The sequence below is a fragment of the Pithys albifrons genome, chromosome 19, assembly GCF_047495875.1.
Source record: "Pithys albifrons albifrons isolate INPA30051 chromosome 19, PitAlb_v1, whole genome shotgun sequence".
In the NCBI taxonomy this organism is placed as follows: Eukaryota; Metazoa; Chordata; class Aves; order Passeriformes; family Thamnophilidae; genus Pithys; species Pithys albifrons.
Genome location: NC_092476.1, coordinates 10,382,866 through 10,401,471, shown reverse-complemented (window position 1 = coordinate 10,401,471; position 18,606 = coordinate 10,382,866). Strand labels below are relative to the sequence as shown.

The window sequence follows — 18,606 nt, the reverse complement described above, 5'->3', positions numbered from 1 at the left end:
CTGTCCTTGAATGCCATATCAAGAGGCCCCAGAGCCTCTTGGACTAATTAAAACAGCCAGGATAACCCATGAAATGAAGATAAATCAGAAAATATGTCAAAAGAACAAGATAAGTAGAGAAATTCTCCAATTAGACCAGTTGCATTTGCCAACAAGTCTGGTTTGAAGCAGTTTTGAGCAAAAGGTATAAAGTTCCCAGGAGGAAGAGTGCTGACTTCATCCCCAAAGACCACCAGAGAGCCTGCCCCGAATTACCAGGAGGAAAAGTGCAGGCACAGGAAGGAGTGGCATGAGGTGGAGAAAATGGAAATCAGTTCTTGAAACTCATTATAATAACCCTGCCTTTGCTAAGAAAATAATATTTATGTATGAGAAATAATAAATATGTATGACATCCTTGCATATAAACCAGTTGTTGACTCGACCAGGTGTGCATGTTTTTGGAGGAAATATCCCTGGAATAAACGTACCTCTATAACCTCACTGGATAGAGGGTCTTTCCCCAAATCAGTTTTTACCTGTCACTAGGGCAAACCAGACTTGGGCTTGGCTGCATCAAACCCTCTGAGCAGCAATGGGCCAGTGAAATGCAGTGTGTTTAGCTGTGTTTCCAACCATGGGCAGGACCTGGAGCAGGGTGGCTCAGGCAGAGTCAGACAAGGGCAAATCCTGCTGCTGGCTGTGGCTCCTGGTGCATCAGGGCTCTGTGTGACCACTCTGGCCAAAGCAGTGGCATGGCTGTGACTGGGGAGAATGCAAATGTGGTGTTCAGTGGTGATGAGGCTTGGTCTGCCTTTGTGTGCTGGTGATTGCTGTGCCTCTCCAGGAGACACCCATGAAATGCAGGTTAAGTTGTTGCCCCTGCAACCAGAAATCTGCGGAGGGTCTGTCAGGTCACCCAGGACCTGGGTCCTCCAGGGAAGGTCTGCTGGGAGATCCCTGCTGACAGCAGGGTCTGTCACACCCCCAGGAGTGGGTCACACAGTGCTGCCCCTCTGTGTGGGCTGTGGGCACCAGCAGGGAAAAAAGAGACCCTGAGTCACAAGCACTTTCCCTGTGGAGAAGTGCACATTTTTTCCAATAACTGGTCTCCACTGTCAAATGTGGTGAAGGTTAAACTATCAAGGAGAGGATGCTCTGTGAGAGGTTTCTAGAAGAAAGCTCAGCTCACTGAGGGTTTCTTGCCCAGGAGTCCACAGCTGCACTGTAATCCTAAAGCTGTTAATTAGGTTATTGTGCTGGGGTCTGGCTAGTTTGAATGGTGCACTGGGCACAGGAAATAATGGGATGGTTCTACTGTGGATGAATGCAGTACCCTGTAATCAAAGAATCACAGAATAGTTTGGGTTGGAAAGGACCTTAAAGATCATCTCATTCCAACCCCCTGCCATGGGCAGGGACACCTCCCACCTGCCCAGGGTGCTCCAAGCCCTGTCCAACCTGACCTTGGGCACTCCCAGGGATGGGGCAGCCACAGCTTCTCTGAGCAACCTGACCCTCATCACACTCACAGTAAAGAACTTTCTTCTAATATCCCATCTACACCTTCCCTGCTTCAGTGTGAAGCCTCTCCCCCTTGTCCTGACACTCCAGGCCTTTGGAAATAGTCTCTCCATCTTTCTTGTAGGCTCTCTTCAGCTCCAGGAAGGCCACAATGAGCCCGAAGTTTCTCTTCTCCAGGCTGCAACCAATCCTTGAACATTGGCAAGGAGTAAAATAAGGGATGAAGTGCAGGCAAGGTCTCATGTCCCTGCATGCTCCAAACCATTATCTGAAGCCCTTCCTGCCAGGGGATGGATGACTGAGAAGTGTGTGGTTCCTCTGAGATGTGACATGCTGGAAGTGGCACAACCAATCTGTGTCAGGGTGAGATCGAGCGATAGCTGAGGGTCCTCTTCAGTTTCACTTCACAGTCATTGCAAAAGGAAATATGTGCTAATCTTTAGTTAGAAGACATCCTGAGGAGCCATCTGCACTTGCTTACTGGAGGAAGAAGAAACATCTATCCTGATCAGAAATTGCCCAAGGAAAGACACTTGATGATGAGAAATGGTGCCTGTAGCCTGGGATGGATGCAAAGAAGGAAATCTGGCTTCTACTTTGTTTCTATTCTTCTCTTCCCTGGAAGCCATCAATAAAAAGCCACTTGCATCACAACCCTGTGATAGATTTTCAGGGACCAAACTGACGTGCTCCAGCTTTCCATGCTGTCCTCAGCCCCTGGGATGCTCAGGACAAATCACCTCCATTGCAGTGAGTAGCCTGCTGGGCTCTGACCTGAGGACTGGAGCCTGTCACTGTGGCTGGGCTACAGGTCCCCTTGTCCCCTTCCCCCTCAGCTCAGCCACAGGGAGCAGCTGGACACCTTCCCCCATGACAAGGAGCATGGCCAATGCAGGATGGAGAATAAATCCTATATTGCCATCCATCCCTCTTCCCAGGTACAGCTCTTAATAACTATTGAATATTTAGCTGGAGCCTGGAGGTCTCATGGTACAGATGGGCCCCCACAGGGTCATGGCTCATCCATGGAAGTGTCCAAGGCCAGGTTGGGCAGGGCTTGGAACAACCTGGGATAGTGGAAGGTGTCCCTGCCCATGGCAGTGGGTTGGAATGAGCTGATCTTTAAGGTCCCTTCCAGCCCAAACCATTCCATGACTCTATGAAGTCCTGCTCTTCCCTGACAAGGCAGAGAGGGCGTAGGTAGTGGCTGTTGATTAGTGATAGCAAAACATGGCTAAAGCCATTGGTGGGATGTCTTTGTGCTTCTCACTTTCTATTAGAGTGTGTTTACAAATAGTTTCGTAGGCAGTTAAATGCCTCCCTGACATCCGATCCCGTCAGATCTCGGAAGCTCAGCAGGGTCAGCCCCGGATTAGTACTTGGATGGGAGACCTCCTGGGAAATGCTGGGTGCTGTAGGTTCTAGTCCTGAGGACTTCACTGGCACTGTCCAAGCTCGCTCGGCCGTGGCAGATGAACCTCAGGACTGAAACGGTGGGGCCAGTTCTGCGCACGCTGAGCCTCACCTAAAATCCACTGCACAGGCTGGAAGGGCACCCACGTGGGGACAGCCCTGCCCAAATCTTCGTTCCCGAAGCGGAGCCACACACACACACACAAGTAGTTTCAGATAGTGAGAGCTATCCATGGACAATGTTGAGAGTGTTACAGGCATGTTTGGATGAACTGGGAAGAGCCCAGCTGGGAGCTGGTAGCTTCAGTGTAGCTGTCAGCTCTAGGGACAGGTCCCCTTCTGCAGGGCAGGTTCACTCAGGAATGTTAAATGTTTTAAATCACCTGATATGCTGAAATTCCTGCCAAGGAGCTTTGGGACTCAGCAAGGGCTCCCTCTTGCAGTCACTTTTGGGAATAGGTGAAGAAGTGAGGTTGCAAAACTGGAGAAGGCTGATGACAAAGGATGTTGCAGGACACTTCTGGGGAAGGCAGGGTGAGCAGGCAGTGCAGCAGGAGCTGCGTGATGGTCCTCAGCCTTGGCCATGCACTGGGGATGGTTTCTGAGTCCAGCCCTGTCCTGGGATTCTCCAAAAAAAAGCAAACCTTGGGATTAAGAAGAAACTTTCCCCTTTCCCTGCCTTGGAATCTTAACATTTCAAAAGCTCTGCTCTGTTCATCCTGAACAACAACTGTAGAAACAGCTTCTCCACTCAGCTTATCAGTGTAAGGAGTGCTGCAGTGACAGCGATTAAAATGAGCTGTTTCCTGTTGCACTTTATCACTGGCAGAACAGATAAGCTCAAAGAATTGATCTCGTTCCAAAACTGTCACCTTGGTACCCATGGGAGAGCCATAAATTGTGGGAAGGAGATCCTGGGATGTGTGAGCAGCAGGCAGTGGAAACTTATACCCCTTGGTGTACGTGTATGAAGTGCTTCAGATTTTGGGCAGAAAGCAATCTGTCCCCATTTCAAGTGGCTGATCTCTTCCTCAGCACTGGCAAGTCACTGACAACCCACATGGGCACAGACATGCCCAGCTCATGGGCACGAGAGGTTCCAGCACCCACCACTGCACTAGATCCATTTCCTCCAGGTGCCTCAATGTTTCCTGCTCACAAGTGGGTAACCTGTAATTAACCTGTAGGTAAGAAGTTGCACCTTCTGGTGATGGTACCTTGTGCTGGTTTAAAGGTGAACCAGCAGGGGAAATGAACTCACCACGAGAGAGAGATTGTAAGTCAGACCTAAAATTTAATAATAATGTTACAATAAAAACACTGACACAAAAGGGAAATTGCTTTCAACTCACAAACCCCAGCAGTATAACCCAGTGTCCTGGGGCACAAACCCAAGGGGGTTTGTTTGCCCTTGTGCTGAGACCCCTGTGGCTCCCCCAAGTCCAGAGCAAAAGGAAGTGAAAAACCTGTTGGTGCAGGCGAGGGCTGTGGTCTGGGCGAGAGTGGGGATCTCCTCCTGTCGAGGTCCTGCTGCTCCTCTGGATCCAAGGAGAAGTCCCAAAGTCTTCTTACCCACCACTTATGTACCCTCAGGGAGCACCCAGTCCCTCTCCCAGGGCGGGGACTCACACAATGGGTGATTAACTCTGGGAGCCAGGGGGTGTTGAACTGTTGATGGCCCATTGGCAGCTCTGCCCTTGAACTGTTGATGGCCCAATGGCAGCCACACCCCCTCAGGCTGGGTGTGAAGGTGCCAATGACTCCCTGGGCAGCTGCTGCCAATGGCCCATGGTCCTTGGGGAATGCATAGAGGGGGTAGAATACACAGCTTTTGATCACCCCCCACACAGTGTCAACTGGTCCCTCCTGCTCAACTGGGACATACCTGTACAATATTTATCAGTTAAATGATATTTTCCACCTTTGCAGGACATACTGAGACTTGAACAGTCCGTGGTTCATTATTATTATCATTATCTTTTGCTGCTGTTATCTCCTTATTATGATTTTTTTCAAGACATAAAAAGTTGGGGATGACTCAGTTTAGAGAAATGAAAAAGGAAACTTAAATACCATCAAACTGACTGTTTGCTTGGCTTTCCCTCTCCCCAAATCCACCCATCTTCTATATTTGCTGAAGCTGGAATAAAAATAGAACTGGGCTGAATGCCAGTGTGGAAAATAGAGATCAGCATCAAAATATTGCTTGGTCTGTGACCTGTTCCCTTACAAACTGTAAGGAAATCATCCATGGACAGAAGTGCTGGGGGTTTGGACATGTGCCAGGAGGAGGTTTCCCTGCAGGGTGGGAGTGGAGCTCAAACAGCATCGCTTTCTTTGCCCAAATACCTTTGCTTCCCTCAGCCCCTCTGCTGACTTGGGAGGTATGTTATTAAAGCAGCCACGTAATGGTGGAAAAATGAAGCAGGGAGAAGTAAAGCAGCCATGAATAGAAACCAGGGCAGGAGGAGAGTTGTCCAGAGCTCCCCTTTGACAGGGAGGTTGTGGAGCAGTGGCCAAAATAGGAACCGAATGGTGTGGTGGGAAGGAGAAACAGCCCCAACTCCACCAGCCCCGCTTGCTGCCAGCATTGGCATTGCCACTGTTGCTCTGCCAGCCCTTTCGGTGCCAGTGCCATGAGAGGGGCTGTGAGGGGCTGGAATGTGACCATCAGGAGTGACTCAGACCCAGGTGGTGTCAGTGTCATGGCCAGGCAGTGTGTTCTCAGCAGGGAGTTCAGGCAATGGTGAGATCTCAAGAGGAGAGAGAGCTGCATGCTGCTCCCATGGCAGGAAAGCCCCTTTCTGGGCAGCAAGTTCTTCTCCAAGCTGGGAACCTCCTGAATTGGTGCTTCAGGTGAGCTTTTTCTGTTCTGTAGAATCATAAAATGGTTTGTGTTGGAAGGGGCCTTAAGGGTCATTTTGTTCCACCCCCTGCCATGGGCAGGGACACCTCCCACTAGACCAGGTTTCTCCAAGCCCTGTTCAACCTGGCCTTGACCAATTTGAGGAATGGGGCAGCCACAGCTTCTCTGGGCAGCCTGTGCCTCATCACACTCACAGTCAAGATCTTTTTACCTAACACCTCATCTAAATCTACCCTCTTTCAGCTTAAAGCTATTCCTCCTTGTCCTGTCACTTCAGACCCTTGTTCAAAGTCCCTCTCCAGCTCTCTTGGAGCCCCTTTAGGCACTGGATGGAGCTCTAAGATCTCTTCAGGCCCTTCTCTTCTCAAGGCTGAAAACCCCCAACTTGCTCAGCACATCTTAGAGGTGCTCCAACCATCTGAGTACTAGAAGATCATTTCAGAACACAGACTTTTCCCACATGAGGGAGATTGAGGCTGCTTCAAAACTGTTGTGTACCTCTCCTGTGCACAGAATTGAACAGTCTGGGCTCCCACAATGACTGTAAATCAGAGGACAGTGTTTGCAGGGAGAAAGAGATGTTTTGTACCTTGTCACACAAGAGGTTCTTTCTCTACTTCATTTTGGTTCTTTCCTACTTTTTTTTAGTCTTCTGACTGAAGCTTTTGTTTGAGCAGGGCCATACCTGGCTCTTCCCTCTTTCTGTGTCCAGAAGTGTGATGTTATCTGGGGTGACTTGGCAGTTCCCTGTCCTGTTCTCAGGGTGTCCAGTTTCAGTGTTTAATGACATCAGCTGCTGACGGGCAGTTCATCAAAGAAAACATGGAGAACCAACCCCTTCTTCCCCCTTCCAAGTGTTGCCCCAAGAGAATGTGGCCCTGCACCAGGAGGGCTTGTGCTGCTGCTATGACTGAAAAAGGCAGGAGGGGAAGGTTTCCAGAAGGACCCTTTAGCTAAATGAATTTTTGGGTTGGGATCCCAAAGTTGGTGGCAATGAGGGAGGTGGTGGATCTGTGCAATGGGGAGGGTCCAAAGAAGCTCTCTGGCCTCCTCCTTCCACAGCTGTGCCTTGGGAGAGAGTGCAATTCTACCCAAAATAAGGGGAATGGTGGCGGTTTGGAGCCTGCAGTGACCAGCTGAGAGGGGAAGAGTGAGAATATCCAGCAGCATGTGGGAGATCCTGGCCTGAACGATGCTTGTGAAGCACCACCAAAGCCAGAGCACATCTGATAAGGGGGTGCCATGTACCAGGGCCACTGTTTTCCTCTCACATGTAACACATGAGGCTGTTACCTCCCCTCCTGTCAGTGTATTGGCTTCAGAGCTCACTTTCAGAATCACAGACTGTTCTGAGTTGGAAGGACCCACAAGGATCATCGAGTCCAACTCTTAAGTCAGTGGCCATACAGGGGATAGAACCCATGACCTTGGCGTTATTACCACCAAGTTTTAACCAACTGAGCTAATCTCCTCTGGGCTTTGCAGGGTAAACAGGATAGCAGGGCAGTTTCTGCCTGTGGCCAGAGCTCCTGCAGGCTGGGTAACTCCTGCAGAGGAAGGATGGACAAACACAGCATCAGGATGGGTGGACAGGATGGGACAATACACTACTGAAGAGTGATGCCCAAACTCAGCCTGGCCGTGTTATTTCATGCTAATTCTGCTGCTAGCAGGGACAAAGCTTTGCAAACAGGATTCCATGTGTATATCCCACAACCACACTGGTCGGGGTCTGCCAGCTCTGCCGTGCTCGGCAGTGGTTCTGCCCCAGGGCTGGGACTCGTGTGTGTGTCCTTCATGAATGGCAACGACCGTGAATGAAAACAAGACAGGGGAAAGCAGGATGTTATCACGTGCTGGTCTGTGCTGCTGCTGTTGTTTCCCGGAGCCTTCCTGCCCACGGGGCGACTGCTGGGGCGGGCTGGGGAAGGGAATGCAGCTCCGCGGCAACTTGGCACCAGTGCAGCGAGTTGGGATGGAATGGGAGTGATGCTGACAGCCAGTTAACGGCATCCTCCTGCCTTTCTCTCCAGGCAGGAAGGAAGCAGGTTATTTTTAAATCTGGGGCCCAGGTATGTAACTATACCTAATGCTTTTTCTCATGGAGAAGAAGTTGGGAAGTGATACAGCATCAGCTGCAGTTCCCATGCTCCCTCCATAAGTACTTTCTTCCCCCAACCTACTTACCCCAGCAAAGCTCAGCACTTCAAACACTGCTCTGGGTAACAGTGGGACGAGGAGCTGATCTAGCAGGTCCCTGGGGACAGCTCTGGTCATGGTAGTCGCTGGCCAGAGGGATTGGCTTATGCACTAGGCTGTCCTGAGCACTCTGTAGCAGAGCATGGGACACACACAGACACACAGACACACATAGACACACAGACATGGACACGCACACAGACAAGACACACAGACACAGACACACAGACACAGACGCACATAGACACACAGGCACAGACACACACACACACAGACAGACACACAGACAGAGACACACACGCACACAGACAGACACATAGACACACATAGACACACAGGCACAGACACACAGACAGACACACACAGACACACTCACACAGACACACAGAGACACACACAGACAGACACACTCACACACACTCACACACACACACAGACACACACACACACACACACACACAGACACACACACTCACACACACAGACACACACAGACACACACAGACACACACACACAGACACACACACACACAGACACAGACACACAGAGACACACAGACACACTCACACACACAGACACACACACACAGACACACACACAGACACACACACACACAGACACAGACACACACACACAGACACACACACTCACAGACACACACAGACACTCACAGACACACACACACTCACACACACACAGACACACACAGACACACACACACACTCACACACACAGAGACACACAGACACACACAGACACACACACACAGACACACACAGAGACACACACAGACAGACACACTCACACACACACAGACACAGACACACACACACACAGACACACACACACACAGACACAGACACACACACACACAGACACACACACAGACACAGACACACACACACAGACACACACACTCACAGACACACACAGACACACACAGACACACACACACACTCACACTCACAGACACACACACACAGAGACACACACAGACACACACAGACACACACAGACACACACACACACAGACACACACAGACACACACACAGACACACACACTCACACACACAGACACACACACAGACACACACAGACACACACACTCACACTCACAGACACACACACACAGACACACACACTCACACACACAGACACACACAGACACACACACACACTCACAGACACACACACACTCACACTCACAGACACACACACACTCACACACACAAGACACACACAGACACACACAGAGACACACACACACACTCACACACACTCACACACACACACTCACACACACACACACAGACACACACACACACACACACACTCACACACACACCCACCCACCCACACACACACACACACACACATCCCAGCCCTCATCCAGCCCTGCACCCACATCCCACAGAGATCAACATTTATCTCCTGCTTTGGGCTGAGTCTGCTGTGTCCATGCATTCCATCCATGTGCCAGCCTGGGCTCATGCCAACAGGCTGCAGTCTTAACTCAGCACCGGGACACTGGGAGATCTCAGCAGCCCTGAGCAGCCTCACCCAGGGCCCCATTTGGACCCATTCGGGGAGCTCCACTCTTGACACAAGAGTCACAAGTGGTGACAATGTGACACCCTGCTGAGCAGAGCCAGACCTGCTTCAGCCAAGACTTCTGTCAGTGCAAAGTCAAACTTCTCCATGAACACATTCCAAAAGGGGCTGGACATCCCCTGCCCAGGCTGTATCCCTGAGCTGGCAGCAGGCAGGGGCTGCTGGGGCAGCTGCAGAGGCTGGCACTGAGCAAAAGCAGATGCGCACGAAATGCTCCGGGTGGGAGGCACTGGCAGAGGCACAGAACACTGTGCCTGGAACGGGGAGCTGGAAAAGTGTGTTCTTGGACGGACTCCTCCTCGTCTCTCGTAGCAACGCTATTTATTTCAAGGTCCTGGGTGTGCAGCTGGGAGGCGGCAGCACCGGATTGCCCCGGCACGGGGTAGTCGGCGGCACGGCAGAAGCTGTGCCAGTCCCTGGGCTCACCATGTGTACCCTGAGACAGGCTCGTCGCAGCAGAGCAGCCTGACCTGCATGGCTGGTCTGTGGGATTAGAGGCAGGGCAGGGCTGAGCCCTCCTTCGCCTGCTCCTGCACGTCCTGAGAGCGTCGGGCGACCTTCATGGGGACAGATTCCTCCTTGGGGGACTTCTCTATGAAAGAGGAAGTTGTCTTGAAATAACTCGTCGCTTCCCTTTCTGCTCTGCAGGCTTTGAAGTGGCTGCAGAGCCCAGCAGCCGCCCCGGGGCTCTGCTGCCGAGCAGGACACGGGGCAGAGCAGGACACGGGGCAGAGCAGGACACGGGGCACAGCAGGACACGGGGCAGAGCAGCCCCCGCGACGAGCCCTCCGGGACCCTCCTCTGCCCCGGGCTCTCGGCGGTGCGTGTGACTCGCTGCAGTCCCGCTGCCTGCCCTGAAGAAGCAGGTAGAGTTCTCGGGGTCGCGTTGCTCCTGGGTCTGTGCATGGGAATTCTGTTGCTTATTCTCAGCCTTGTCTCTTCCCTGTTCCCTTGAGCGGTACCTGCTGCTCTGCTGGTCCCCAGTGCTGGGCTAGGACTGGGCAGTGCTTTATGTCCCTTGGAGGTGGTGGGGTGTGCATGAGTGCTGCATCCCAGTGGATCAAACACCGTGGAAAGCATGGATAGGGGCAGCTTGATTCCTTTTCTCGGGAAGAATTAGGGGAGTGGGCATGAGCAACGTGGTGCTTTTCTGCAGGAAAGGAATATTTCTGCAAGTTTCCCCTGCTGCACTCTCCAGAGAGCAGGATCCTGGGGGGACACGGGGTTTGCCCCGGAGCCTGTGGCAGGGGGGAGTGTGGGGACTTTGCTGCCTGAGCTCTGGACAAGACATGGGTAGTTTTGCTGTTGTTACTGCTCTGCCCATCGTTCCAGGCTGCTGGGGACTCACTGCTCACTCATCCCCCTGCACAGACAGCCCAGATGTGTGAGTGAGTTACATCACTGACTTGGGGCTGGTTCAGCACTATCTCATGCTTGCTCATTTTGCTCTGTGTGAAAGTACTCCCAGCTGCAGGGAACAGAGTCACCTGCCCATTGCTGCTCCTGCCCATGACCCAGGGGTTCCTCCATCCCAGCTCCTTGACCCCTAGGGCAGGCAGTGCTCATGCACCCAGCCTGGGGGAGGCTGTGCTCAGGATTTTGGAGTGCCAGGGTGGTGCATGCTACCGAGCTGGCTGTTTGTGCAGTCGTGTGGCTGCCCAGCTTCCCCTCCCCTTGGCCTGGTGCCTCAGTTGTCCCCTGGGGCCCCGAGCGCTGCAGCAATGACGGGGCAATACAGAGCGATGGCAGCGGCGATAACGAGGAGAGTGCAGAGCTCCGGCCAGAGAGGAAACAAAAAGCTGCAAAAAGATGTAAATGAGCCAACTTTGTGCAACAGAGGAGGTTTTAGTCCTCCTGCCCTGAGTGTTTTCCTCTGCACCCTCTTCCTGCCCCAGGGGCACTGAGCCATCACACCATGGCCATTCACCTCCCTGGAATGATCTTCCACTCCCTCAGGAGCTCTCCAAGTGTCTGTACAACTTAGCAGCACTTTTTCTTTCTGTTTCTTGACCAAGACTGAACACAGAAACAAATTCCTCTGGGCTTCAAGGACTGATTTATCACCTCTGAGTATTATGTGAACTTTTAGGTGCGTCCTTGTTTGGTGCTTGTTTTGTGGAATGAATACATGGCTCCCAGGGCTTTCCCAGACTGTTTCCATGTTCCTCCATGGGCAGCCCAAACCCACAAGACACTAATTTAGCCTTTACAACTAAAGGTACATCTTGCATTTGCAGTGGAAGGAAATATGGGTCAGTCTGGTGAAATCTGTGAGCAGCCTGTGCTGTCCCATGAACTTCTTCAAGCTACACAGATTTCTCCCAGATGTTAATTTGACCTGAGGAAATAGTTTGAGCCCTCAAAGCCTCCAGCTGTTCTGGTAACACCTGGGCCTTCACAGGGCTCTGCCCTGGAGCCTGTCCTTGCCATCCCTGAGATGTGGCCCCAGTGCTGGCATAGGGTTGGCCTGACAGCAGGAATTTGAGGGCTACTGTGGAGATCAGCTGTGATGGTGTTTCTGCTCCAGAATAATTTGCCCTATGTTTTGGGGTTTAGTTCTGCTTCCTAAAGAAACAGAGCTATGAGACATCACTATCTGTAGCCTGTCCATCTTTGTGGGATAACCCATATTCCTGACTGGCTGCCCCCAAATCAGACAGACCAGACTTCTTGGCCCTGGATGACTCAAGGCCACCAGCAGTGGTTTTACAGGAGTGGGACCATGTGTTCAGCTTGTTCTGTGGCAGAAACACTGCTTTCATTTTTGCCTCAAAAATAAGATAATTTCTGCTGGTGGAAGGGCACCAACCTGCACATCTCCCCTGAAAGAGCTTCCATGTTCTCTTTTTTGGTTCAGATGTTTTCCCCCTGGGATCTTGGGAGCTGCCTCAGAGCTGTCCTGCTTGGACATGGTCTCACTCCACAGATGACAATAATCTTGACGTACAACCTGTGTGTGTGTGGCCCCTTTGGCAGGGTTTGCCCTGTGCATCATCTCCCTGGTGTATTCAGAATTGTCCCCTACCCACCACCTTCTGACATGTTGGGTGGGCACAGCTGCAGTTATGGCAGGGCCATACTGGCCCTTTATCAGTTGCAGCTGCCTGTTGGGATGTGGGCAGGAGCAGCACTGCTCCCCACCACCCAAAATTATGATTTTCACTTGAAGCTCCTCTGCTCCAAGTCCTTGGGAAATTACTGACCCAAGAGGACTGTCAGTTTGGTTGTGTCCATCCTTCCTAACTCCTACCCAACTGTGGGGGCTCTCAGGAACTGCTTTTCTAGTTTCTTTCTTGCTTTGGTGAGCTTTGCTGGTGTTAATGGCTGTTCTGAAGGCAGACGATGTGTTGGCTGAGTCACGTCTTTCTGTTTTGAGGTGTGACATGCCTTGAAGGCAGCACCATCCATCAAACATTATTTGGGCAGGAGCTCTCCCAGGGAGCAGCTGTCGTGAGTGATCTGTGATGGGATGGGTTTTGCTTGTGAATGAGTCTCTACTGCGGTTCTCCAGGCCAGACAGGAGTTATGGTGGTGCTCATGGTCCTACTGAAAGCAGAGGTTTCTGTTTCTGCCTGTGCCATGTAGCCAAATCTCATTACTCACCTTGTCCTCCTGATGCAGCACTATATACTCATCCCTTCCTTGCTAATCTTTTCTGTGCTCTGTGGTGGCCCTGCCAGCAGCTGTCACATTGTCCCCACTGTTAGAGCAGTGCTGAGACCACCACCAGCCTGGTGATCTGGTGACAGCAGGGGCAGGTGCCACGCACAGCTTGCTGTGGTCACTCTGCTTCTGGTCCCTCTCCTTATGTGATCCCCAAGCCCATGGGCAATGAGTCTGTCCCCTCCCTGAGTCCCAGTGGCCTCCCATCCACTGTCAGGCAGGTGTGGCCACCTGAGTGCAGGTTCCAGCAGAGACTGGGTGAAGCTTCTTATAGAATCATAGAATCGATTGGGTTGGAAAAGACCTCCAAGATCATCAAGTCCAAGCCTTAACCCTTCTTCATTATGGAAAGAACAATTCTGTGTCCCTGCACGGTGCTGGGCACTGAGCTGCTGTCACATCATCTGGGGACAAAGGGGCTAAGTCATAAATGGCACTGAATTCACCACCGAAGCTCCTGAACACAGAGATCACTGATGGCCAGGCTGTGCCTGTGGCCAGGTGAGGCAGGTGGACACCTGTGGGCTACCACTGGCCACAGTGCTGGAGCCTCTGAGGAACAGCCCCCTGGCCCTGCAGCACCAGCCCAGCTGTGCCCACAGGTTCCTGCAGCCTGGTGGGAGCTGCTGGCTCTGTAGAACAAAATCTTGAAAACACCCTGAACCTGCTGTTTGAACCCTGAATTTCTCAGAGAGGGTTGAACCAAGATAAGTAGAGGGATGGAGTGTCCCTCCTATGAGGAAGGGCTGAGGGAATTGTGAGTGTTCAGCCTGGAGAAGAGAAGGCTTCAGAGGGACCCAATTGCAGCCTTTTAGAACCTGAAGGGAGACCACAAGAAAGATGGAGAGAAATTATTTCCAAGGATCTGGAGTGACAGGACAAGGGGGAATGGCTTCACACTGACAGTAGGTTTAGATTGGATATTGGGAAAAAATTCCTTACTGTGAGGGCAGTGAGGCCCTGGCACAGCTACCCAGAGAGGCTGTGGCTGTCCCATCCCTGGAAGTGTCCAAGGCCAGGTTGGAAGGGGCTTGGAGCAACCTGGGCTGGTGGAAGGTGTCCCTGCCCATGACAGGGGGGTTGTAATGAGATGAGATGAGCTTTAAGGGTTCTTCCAACTCAAACCATTCTATGACTCTATAAGCATTTACTGTTACTCAGAACTGTTCTCTCTCAACTGGAGACACAGAGCATGTCTAAGAGCACAGGGGCTGTACCACCAGTGACTGTGCTGCTGAAGGTACAGTCTGAGGGAGGTAAAACTCAGGGAACTGATCTGTATGGAGGCAGGGAACAGCTGTGCCACCTTCCACCTCAGGAAAGCAGCCAGCTCCCTGCCAGGCCTCTCTCAGGATGGCCACATTTGAGAGTCTGAGCTCTGCCTGCTTTTATTTCCCCCTCAGGTGGACAGCACTGGGCTGTTTGTGTGCACAAACCTGGCAGTGGTTTTCAAATCACACATATTTTTCCCCTCTGGTTGTTTTTTCCAAGGCTGACTCCGGGAATGGAAAGAGATGCTAAATCTAAAAAGCTGATGCTTCCGGAAAACTCGTTGCTTTCCTTAGAAATAATGAAATGTGACGTTGGCAAGGAAGTCTCCAAAGAGTCGTTAATGTCCAGGAAGCTGCTCCACTTCCACACCAGCTTTAGCAAAGGGCTTCGGGGCTCATTCAGTCCTGATGGGCTGATGGATGTCCACTGCAGGATGAGCTGCAAAGGTGTTTCATTAGTGAAATAGCTTCAAGATCCATCCTTGCTTTCTCCCTCCATGGGCAGAACTCTCCTGGCAGGGACATGCCTTGCCAGAGCAACCAGCAGGGAAGTGGAGTCACAAAGTGATGCTGGAAAGCAAAGTTTGAGCTTGAGATGCTTTTCCTTGGCAGTAAGTGCCTGAGGCAGAGCATCTGGTTTCATATCAGAGCTGTCTGAAACCACAAGCCCTGCCAGGTTTTGAGCTAAATCTGAAAATCAGACCAGAAGGAGGGCTCTGGGCTGGGCCACAGAACACGAGGTCCTCCCGCCTCTTCTGCAGGTCCTCTCCACTCTGGCAGCATGTCTGAATGGGAACAGAAATGAGGCAGGTGATCTTTCACTGGGGTTTGCGTTTCAGAACTAAAGTTTTGCTTGGTTTTCATTTGAACTGAGACCCCAATCTCTGGGGCAGCTGATGGAACGGGAGATGGAGGGTGTTGGCCAAGGCTCAGGTTCTCAGGGGAGCCTGGAGCTGCTGGTGTTGGACAGTAAGGAGGGCTGGAGGCTGGAAAGCTGCATTTGTCTTGCTTTCCTACCTGAGCTGTGCAGCTGGGCTGGAGGTCAGGATTGGGGCCAAAAATAGTATTTGCTCCACTGGCAGACGGACGTGGTTTAAGAGGAGGATGCAAACAGGATGTCAGAACTGCCTCTGATGGACTCCTCTGCAGCATCAGCCCCTCCTGCTGCAAGGGGTGATTCTGGCTCTGCAGAAGTAACTGGTTGGCATTCTAGGAGCTGCCAGCTGCAGTTTTGAGCAGCCCAGGATGCACTGTCAGATCCTCAGGTTCACTTGGGGGAAATAGCCCTTGAACTCAGCCATTTCCCTTTGACTCCCATCTGATACCTGTGCTCCAGTCAGTCCTGCCAGATCATCCAGGAGGAAACACAGGCTGGGCAGGCACTCCTGTAATGTTAGACAGAGCCTCTGATGTGCTACTTTCATAACCAGTCTCACCCAAAGGCAATGCAGGGGGAGGGCAGCGCCGGGGGTGGTGAATTCTGGGCTGCTCCACAGGACATCTGTCATCTCATGACGAAACACTGAGTACTTGTGCTCGTGTGTCTCCCCTACTGCTGAGCACTCTCCACTCTCCCTTCAGGACGCTCCAGCACCGAACAGCTCACTCCTCGCTGACAATGGTATCTGTACAATCCTTCCTTGCACTGGGAGCCAGCCAGGGGGTCTGCTGCAGGATGGGAAGAGTTGGGAATCAGGGCAGTTACAGATGGTGGGATGGGGGAGAGGGGAGAGCACGACCAAGGGAGCAGCTTTCTATGCTTCGTGCCTGTGCAGTGTGCTGGGTTTTCTTTGCTGGTATCTGTAGCTGAGCTGATAAACAACAACAGGAAAACTCTGATGTACCCCTGTAGTGAATTTGTAACTAAATACAGGGCTGCAGGAGGCATGGAGAGCCTGGCTTTGGAGTGGGACTAAATATAACTCAAAGAAAGCAAGCGTGTGTGCTCCGAGGGCTGTGACTGCCCTGCTGTGTCACTGCTGTCCTTGGGTGAGGCAGGGAGGTGGGAGAGGGGCCATCCCTGCTGTGGTCAGCAGAGCTCCAGGTAATGGCATTGAGGATCAAAGGCAGGGTGTGCCAGGCAGCAAAGGATGCCCAGACATGTTGGAGAAGAGGGCGGGATAGTGCAACCAAGCTTCCCAAGGGAGTCTGCTCTTTGCTGTTAGGCTTGCTTGCACTGCCAAAAGGTTTGGGTTTAGGTTTTCTTTTGTGGCTTCAGATATTTCTGAATCACTGTGTCTCATGTGCTTCACTTAGTCTAGGAATTTTGTTTTTTAGTGATTTCTACAGATTTGTTAACCCAGGAGACAGACCAGCATGTCTTTTTGAGGGGTTGTGCTTCCCCACATTGAATATCTGCAGGGGACAGCCTGAGTCACTTCCCTCCACTATGTTGGGGTTGATGTGACTCTCCTGGATGGACATGTCTCTGTTCCTCTGTACTGCACTTTCAGTCTCACCACAGTGGCCTCGCAAAGGGCTGAACTTCAACTCCTGCCATGGAGCTAAGAGAGAAATACCCTTTTCTTGGGTCAGGGATGTGCTTTCCTGCAGAGATGGACTGTTCCTCCAGTGGTTGCTCCAGATGTGGAGGCAATCCCACCTGTCTGTGTTTGTAATGGTCAGCAGAATGGAACAGGAGGGGGCAGTGAGCTGCTGGAGGGCTGGGACATGGCCCAGGGGCCCTCCTAGGATTCAACTCTGGTGCTGGACAGGCTGGTTTTGCCTGCAACCTGTCAAGGCTTTTGGGTGTTTGCTGGCAGTGCATTGTCTTCCATCTCTGTGGGTGGGGAGGCTGTGGCTGTGCCATGCCTGGCTCTGGCTGCCTCTGCCTGGACTACAGCTGCTCAGGGGTGCTGGGAGGTAAGTGGTTAGCTGGACCCTGCCTGGTGTAGGACATAGGACCACATAGTCCTGAGCCTGATCCAGGGGCCTTTGGGACTGCAGGGGATGGAATCTGACTCCTGTAAGGGTGATGGCCTATGATATATTTAAAGCAATCTAACCAGGGCTGAGTGAACATGGAGCCTCCCTCGTGGAGGTCAGGAAGCTCAGCCTGGTCTCTTTGTGCAGTAGGGACGGATGATCCTACAGGGGCCAGTGATCTGCTGTCTGTACACCCTGGTGGTGCCCACCCAGCCATAGATAGGACCCCCCAGACCCATCCAAAAAACAAACAGGGTAATGTGTGATCTGTTGAAACCCAGCTTTTGACAAGGTCTTTGGTGTCTGTCCTGCTAATGACAGAGGAAGGAGAGGACATTGGTGTGGTGTCCCCACCATTCCTCCCTGGCTGTAAGGACCAGGGAGGGGACAGCCCTGGAGGAAGGTGACTATTTCTTTGTGCTCAACTGGGCCAGAGGAAATGGGGACCTTCTTCTTAAGACAAGGGAGGTGCAGTGGGATGAACAAGGGGAGGATGGAGAGGTGAGGAGAGAGGCAGATGCTGGAGAATCCCAGCCCTGGTGACATCACCCCTAAATGGGACAGCACTTCATTTTATATTATCTCAGATGACATAGAGCAGGAAACTGCTCTAATTTTTTAAAATAACAACAGTTTCAAAAAACTGCTCCCCACCTCTGTGTCCCCACAGTCTGCTGCCCTTCAGAGGGCACTTGTGGGATACTCAGCACCTGCTGATCAGCCAGGTCCTCCTCATGCTTGTGTCCATCCCCCTTGTATTTTGGAAAAGGAGAATGAGGCTGCAAAACCCTTTAATCCATGGGTTTATCTACCAGTTTCCAGGGTACCTTCAATGCAAATTTTTAAGAATATAACTGACCCAAACTCTCAGGGAAGGTGACTTTTGAGTCACTAAGATATTTTTTCTCTACAAATCTCACAGTTATTGAAACCTGAAGGGAGAAATGTGACTTTTCATCCTTTTTTTCCCTGCAAATTAAGTAAAATCCAGCAGAATACCAGGAGTATTTTAAGAATTGCACAGGGGAAGTGGAGATTTGCAGCTCTGCAAAGAAGTGGGATGAATGCAGAAAAGTCTCTAGTCTTGCTGAGCTGGCAGACAGCAAAATAACCAGTTACGGGATGAAATGTGTCTGCTGCAGGGATGGGAAGA

At 51.7% G+C, this 18,606-nt stretch overlaps 1 protein-coding gene across 1 annotated transcript in view; it reads left to right on the top strand.

The window, feature by feature from the left end:
• The first annotated feature begins 10,242 nt into the window (after window positions 1–10,242).
• PIK3R6 (phosphoinositide-3-kinase regulatory subunit 6) overlaps window positions 10,243–18,606 on the top strand; it is a 35,041-nt gene continuing 26,677 nt past the window's right edge. The window contains exon 1 of the mRNA XM_071573516.1: window positions 10,243–10,460. The gene's annotated coding sequence lies outside the window, so the exon portion shown is untranslated. The remainder of the gene's footprint in view (window positions 10,461–18,606) is intronic.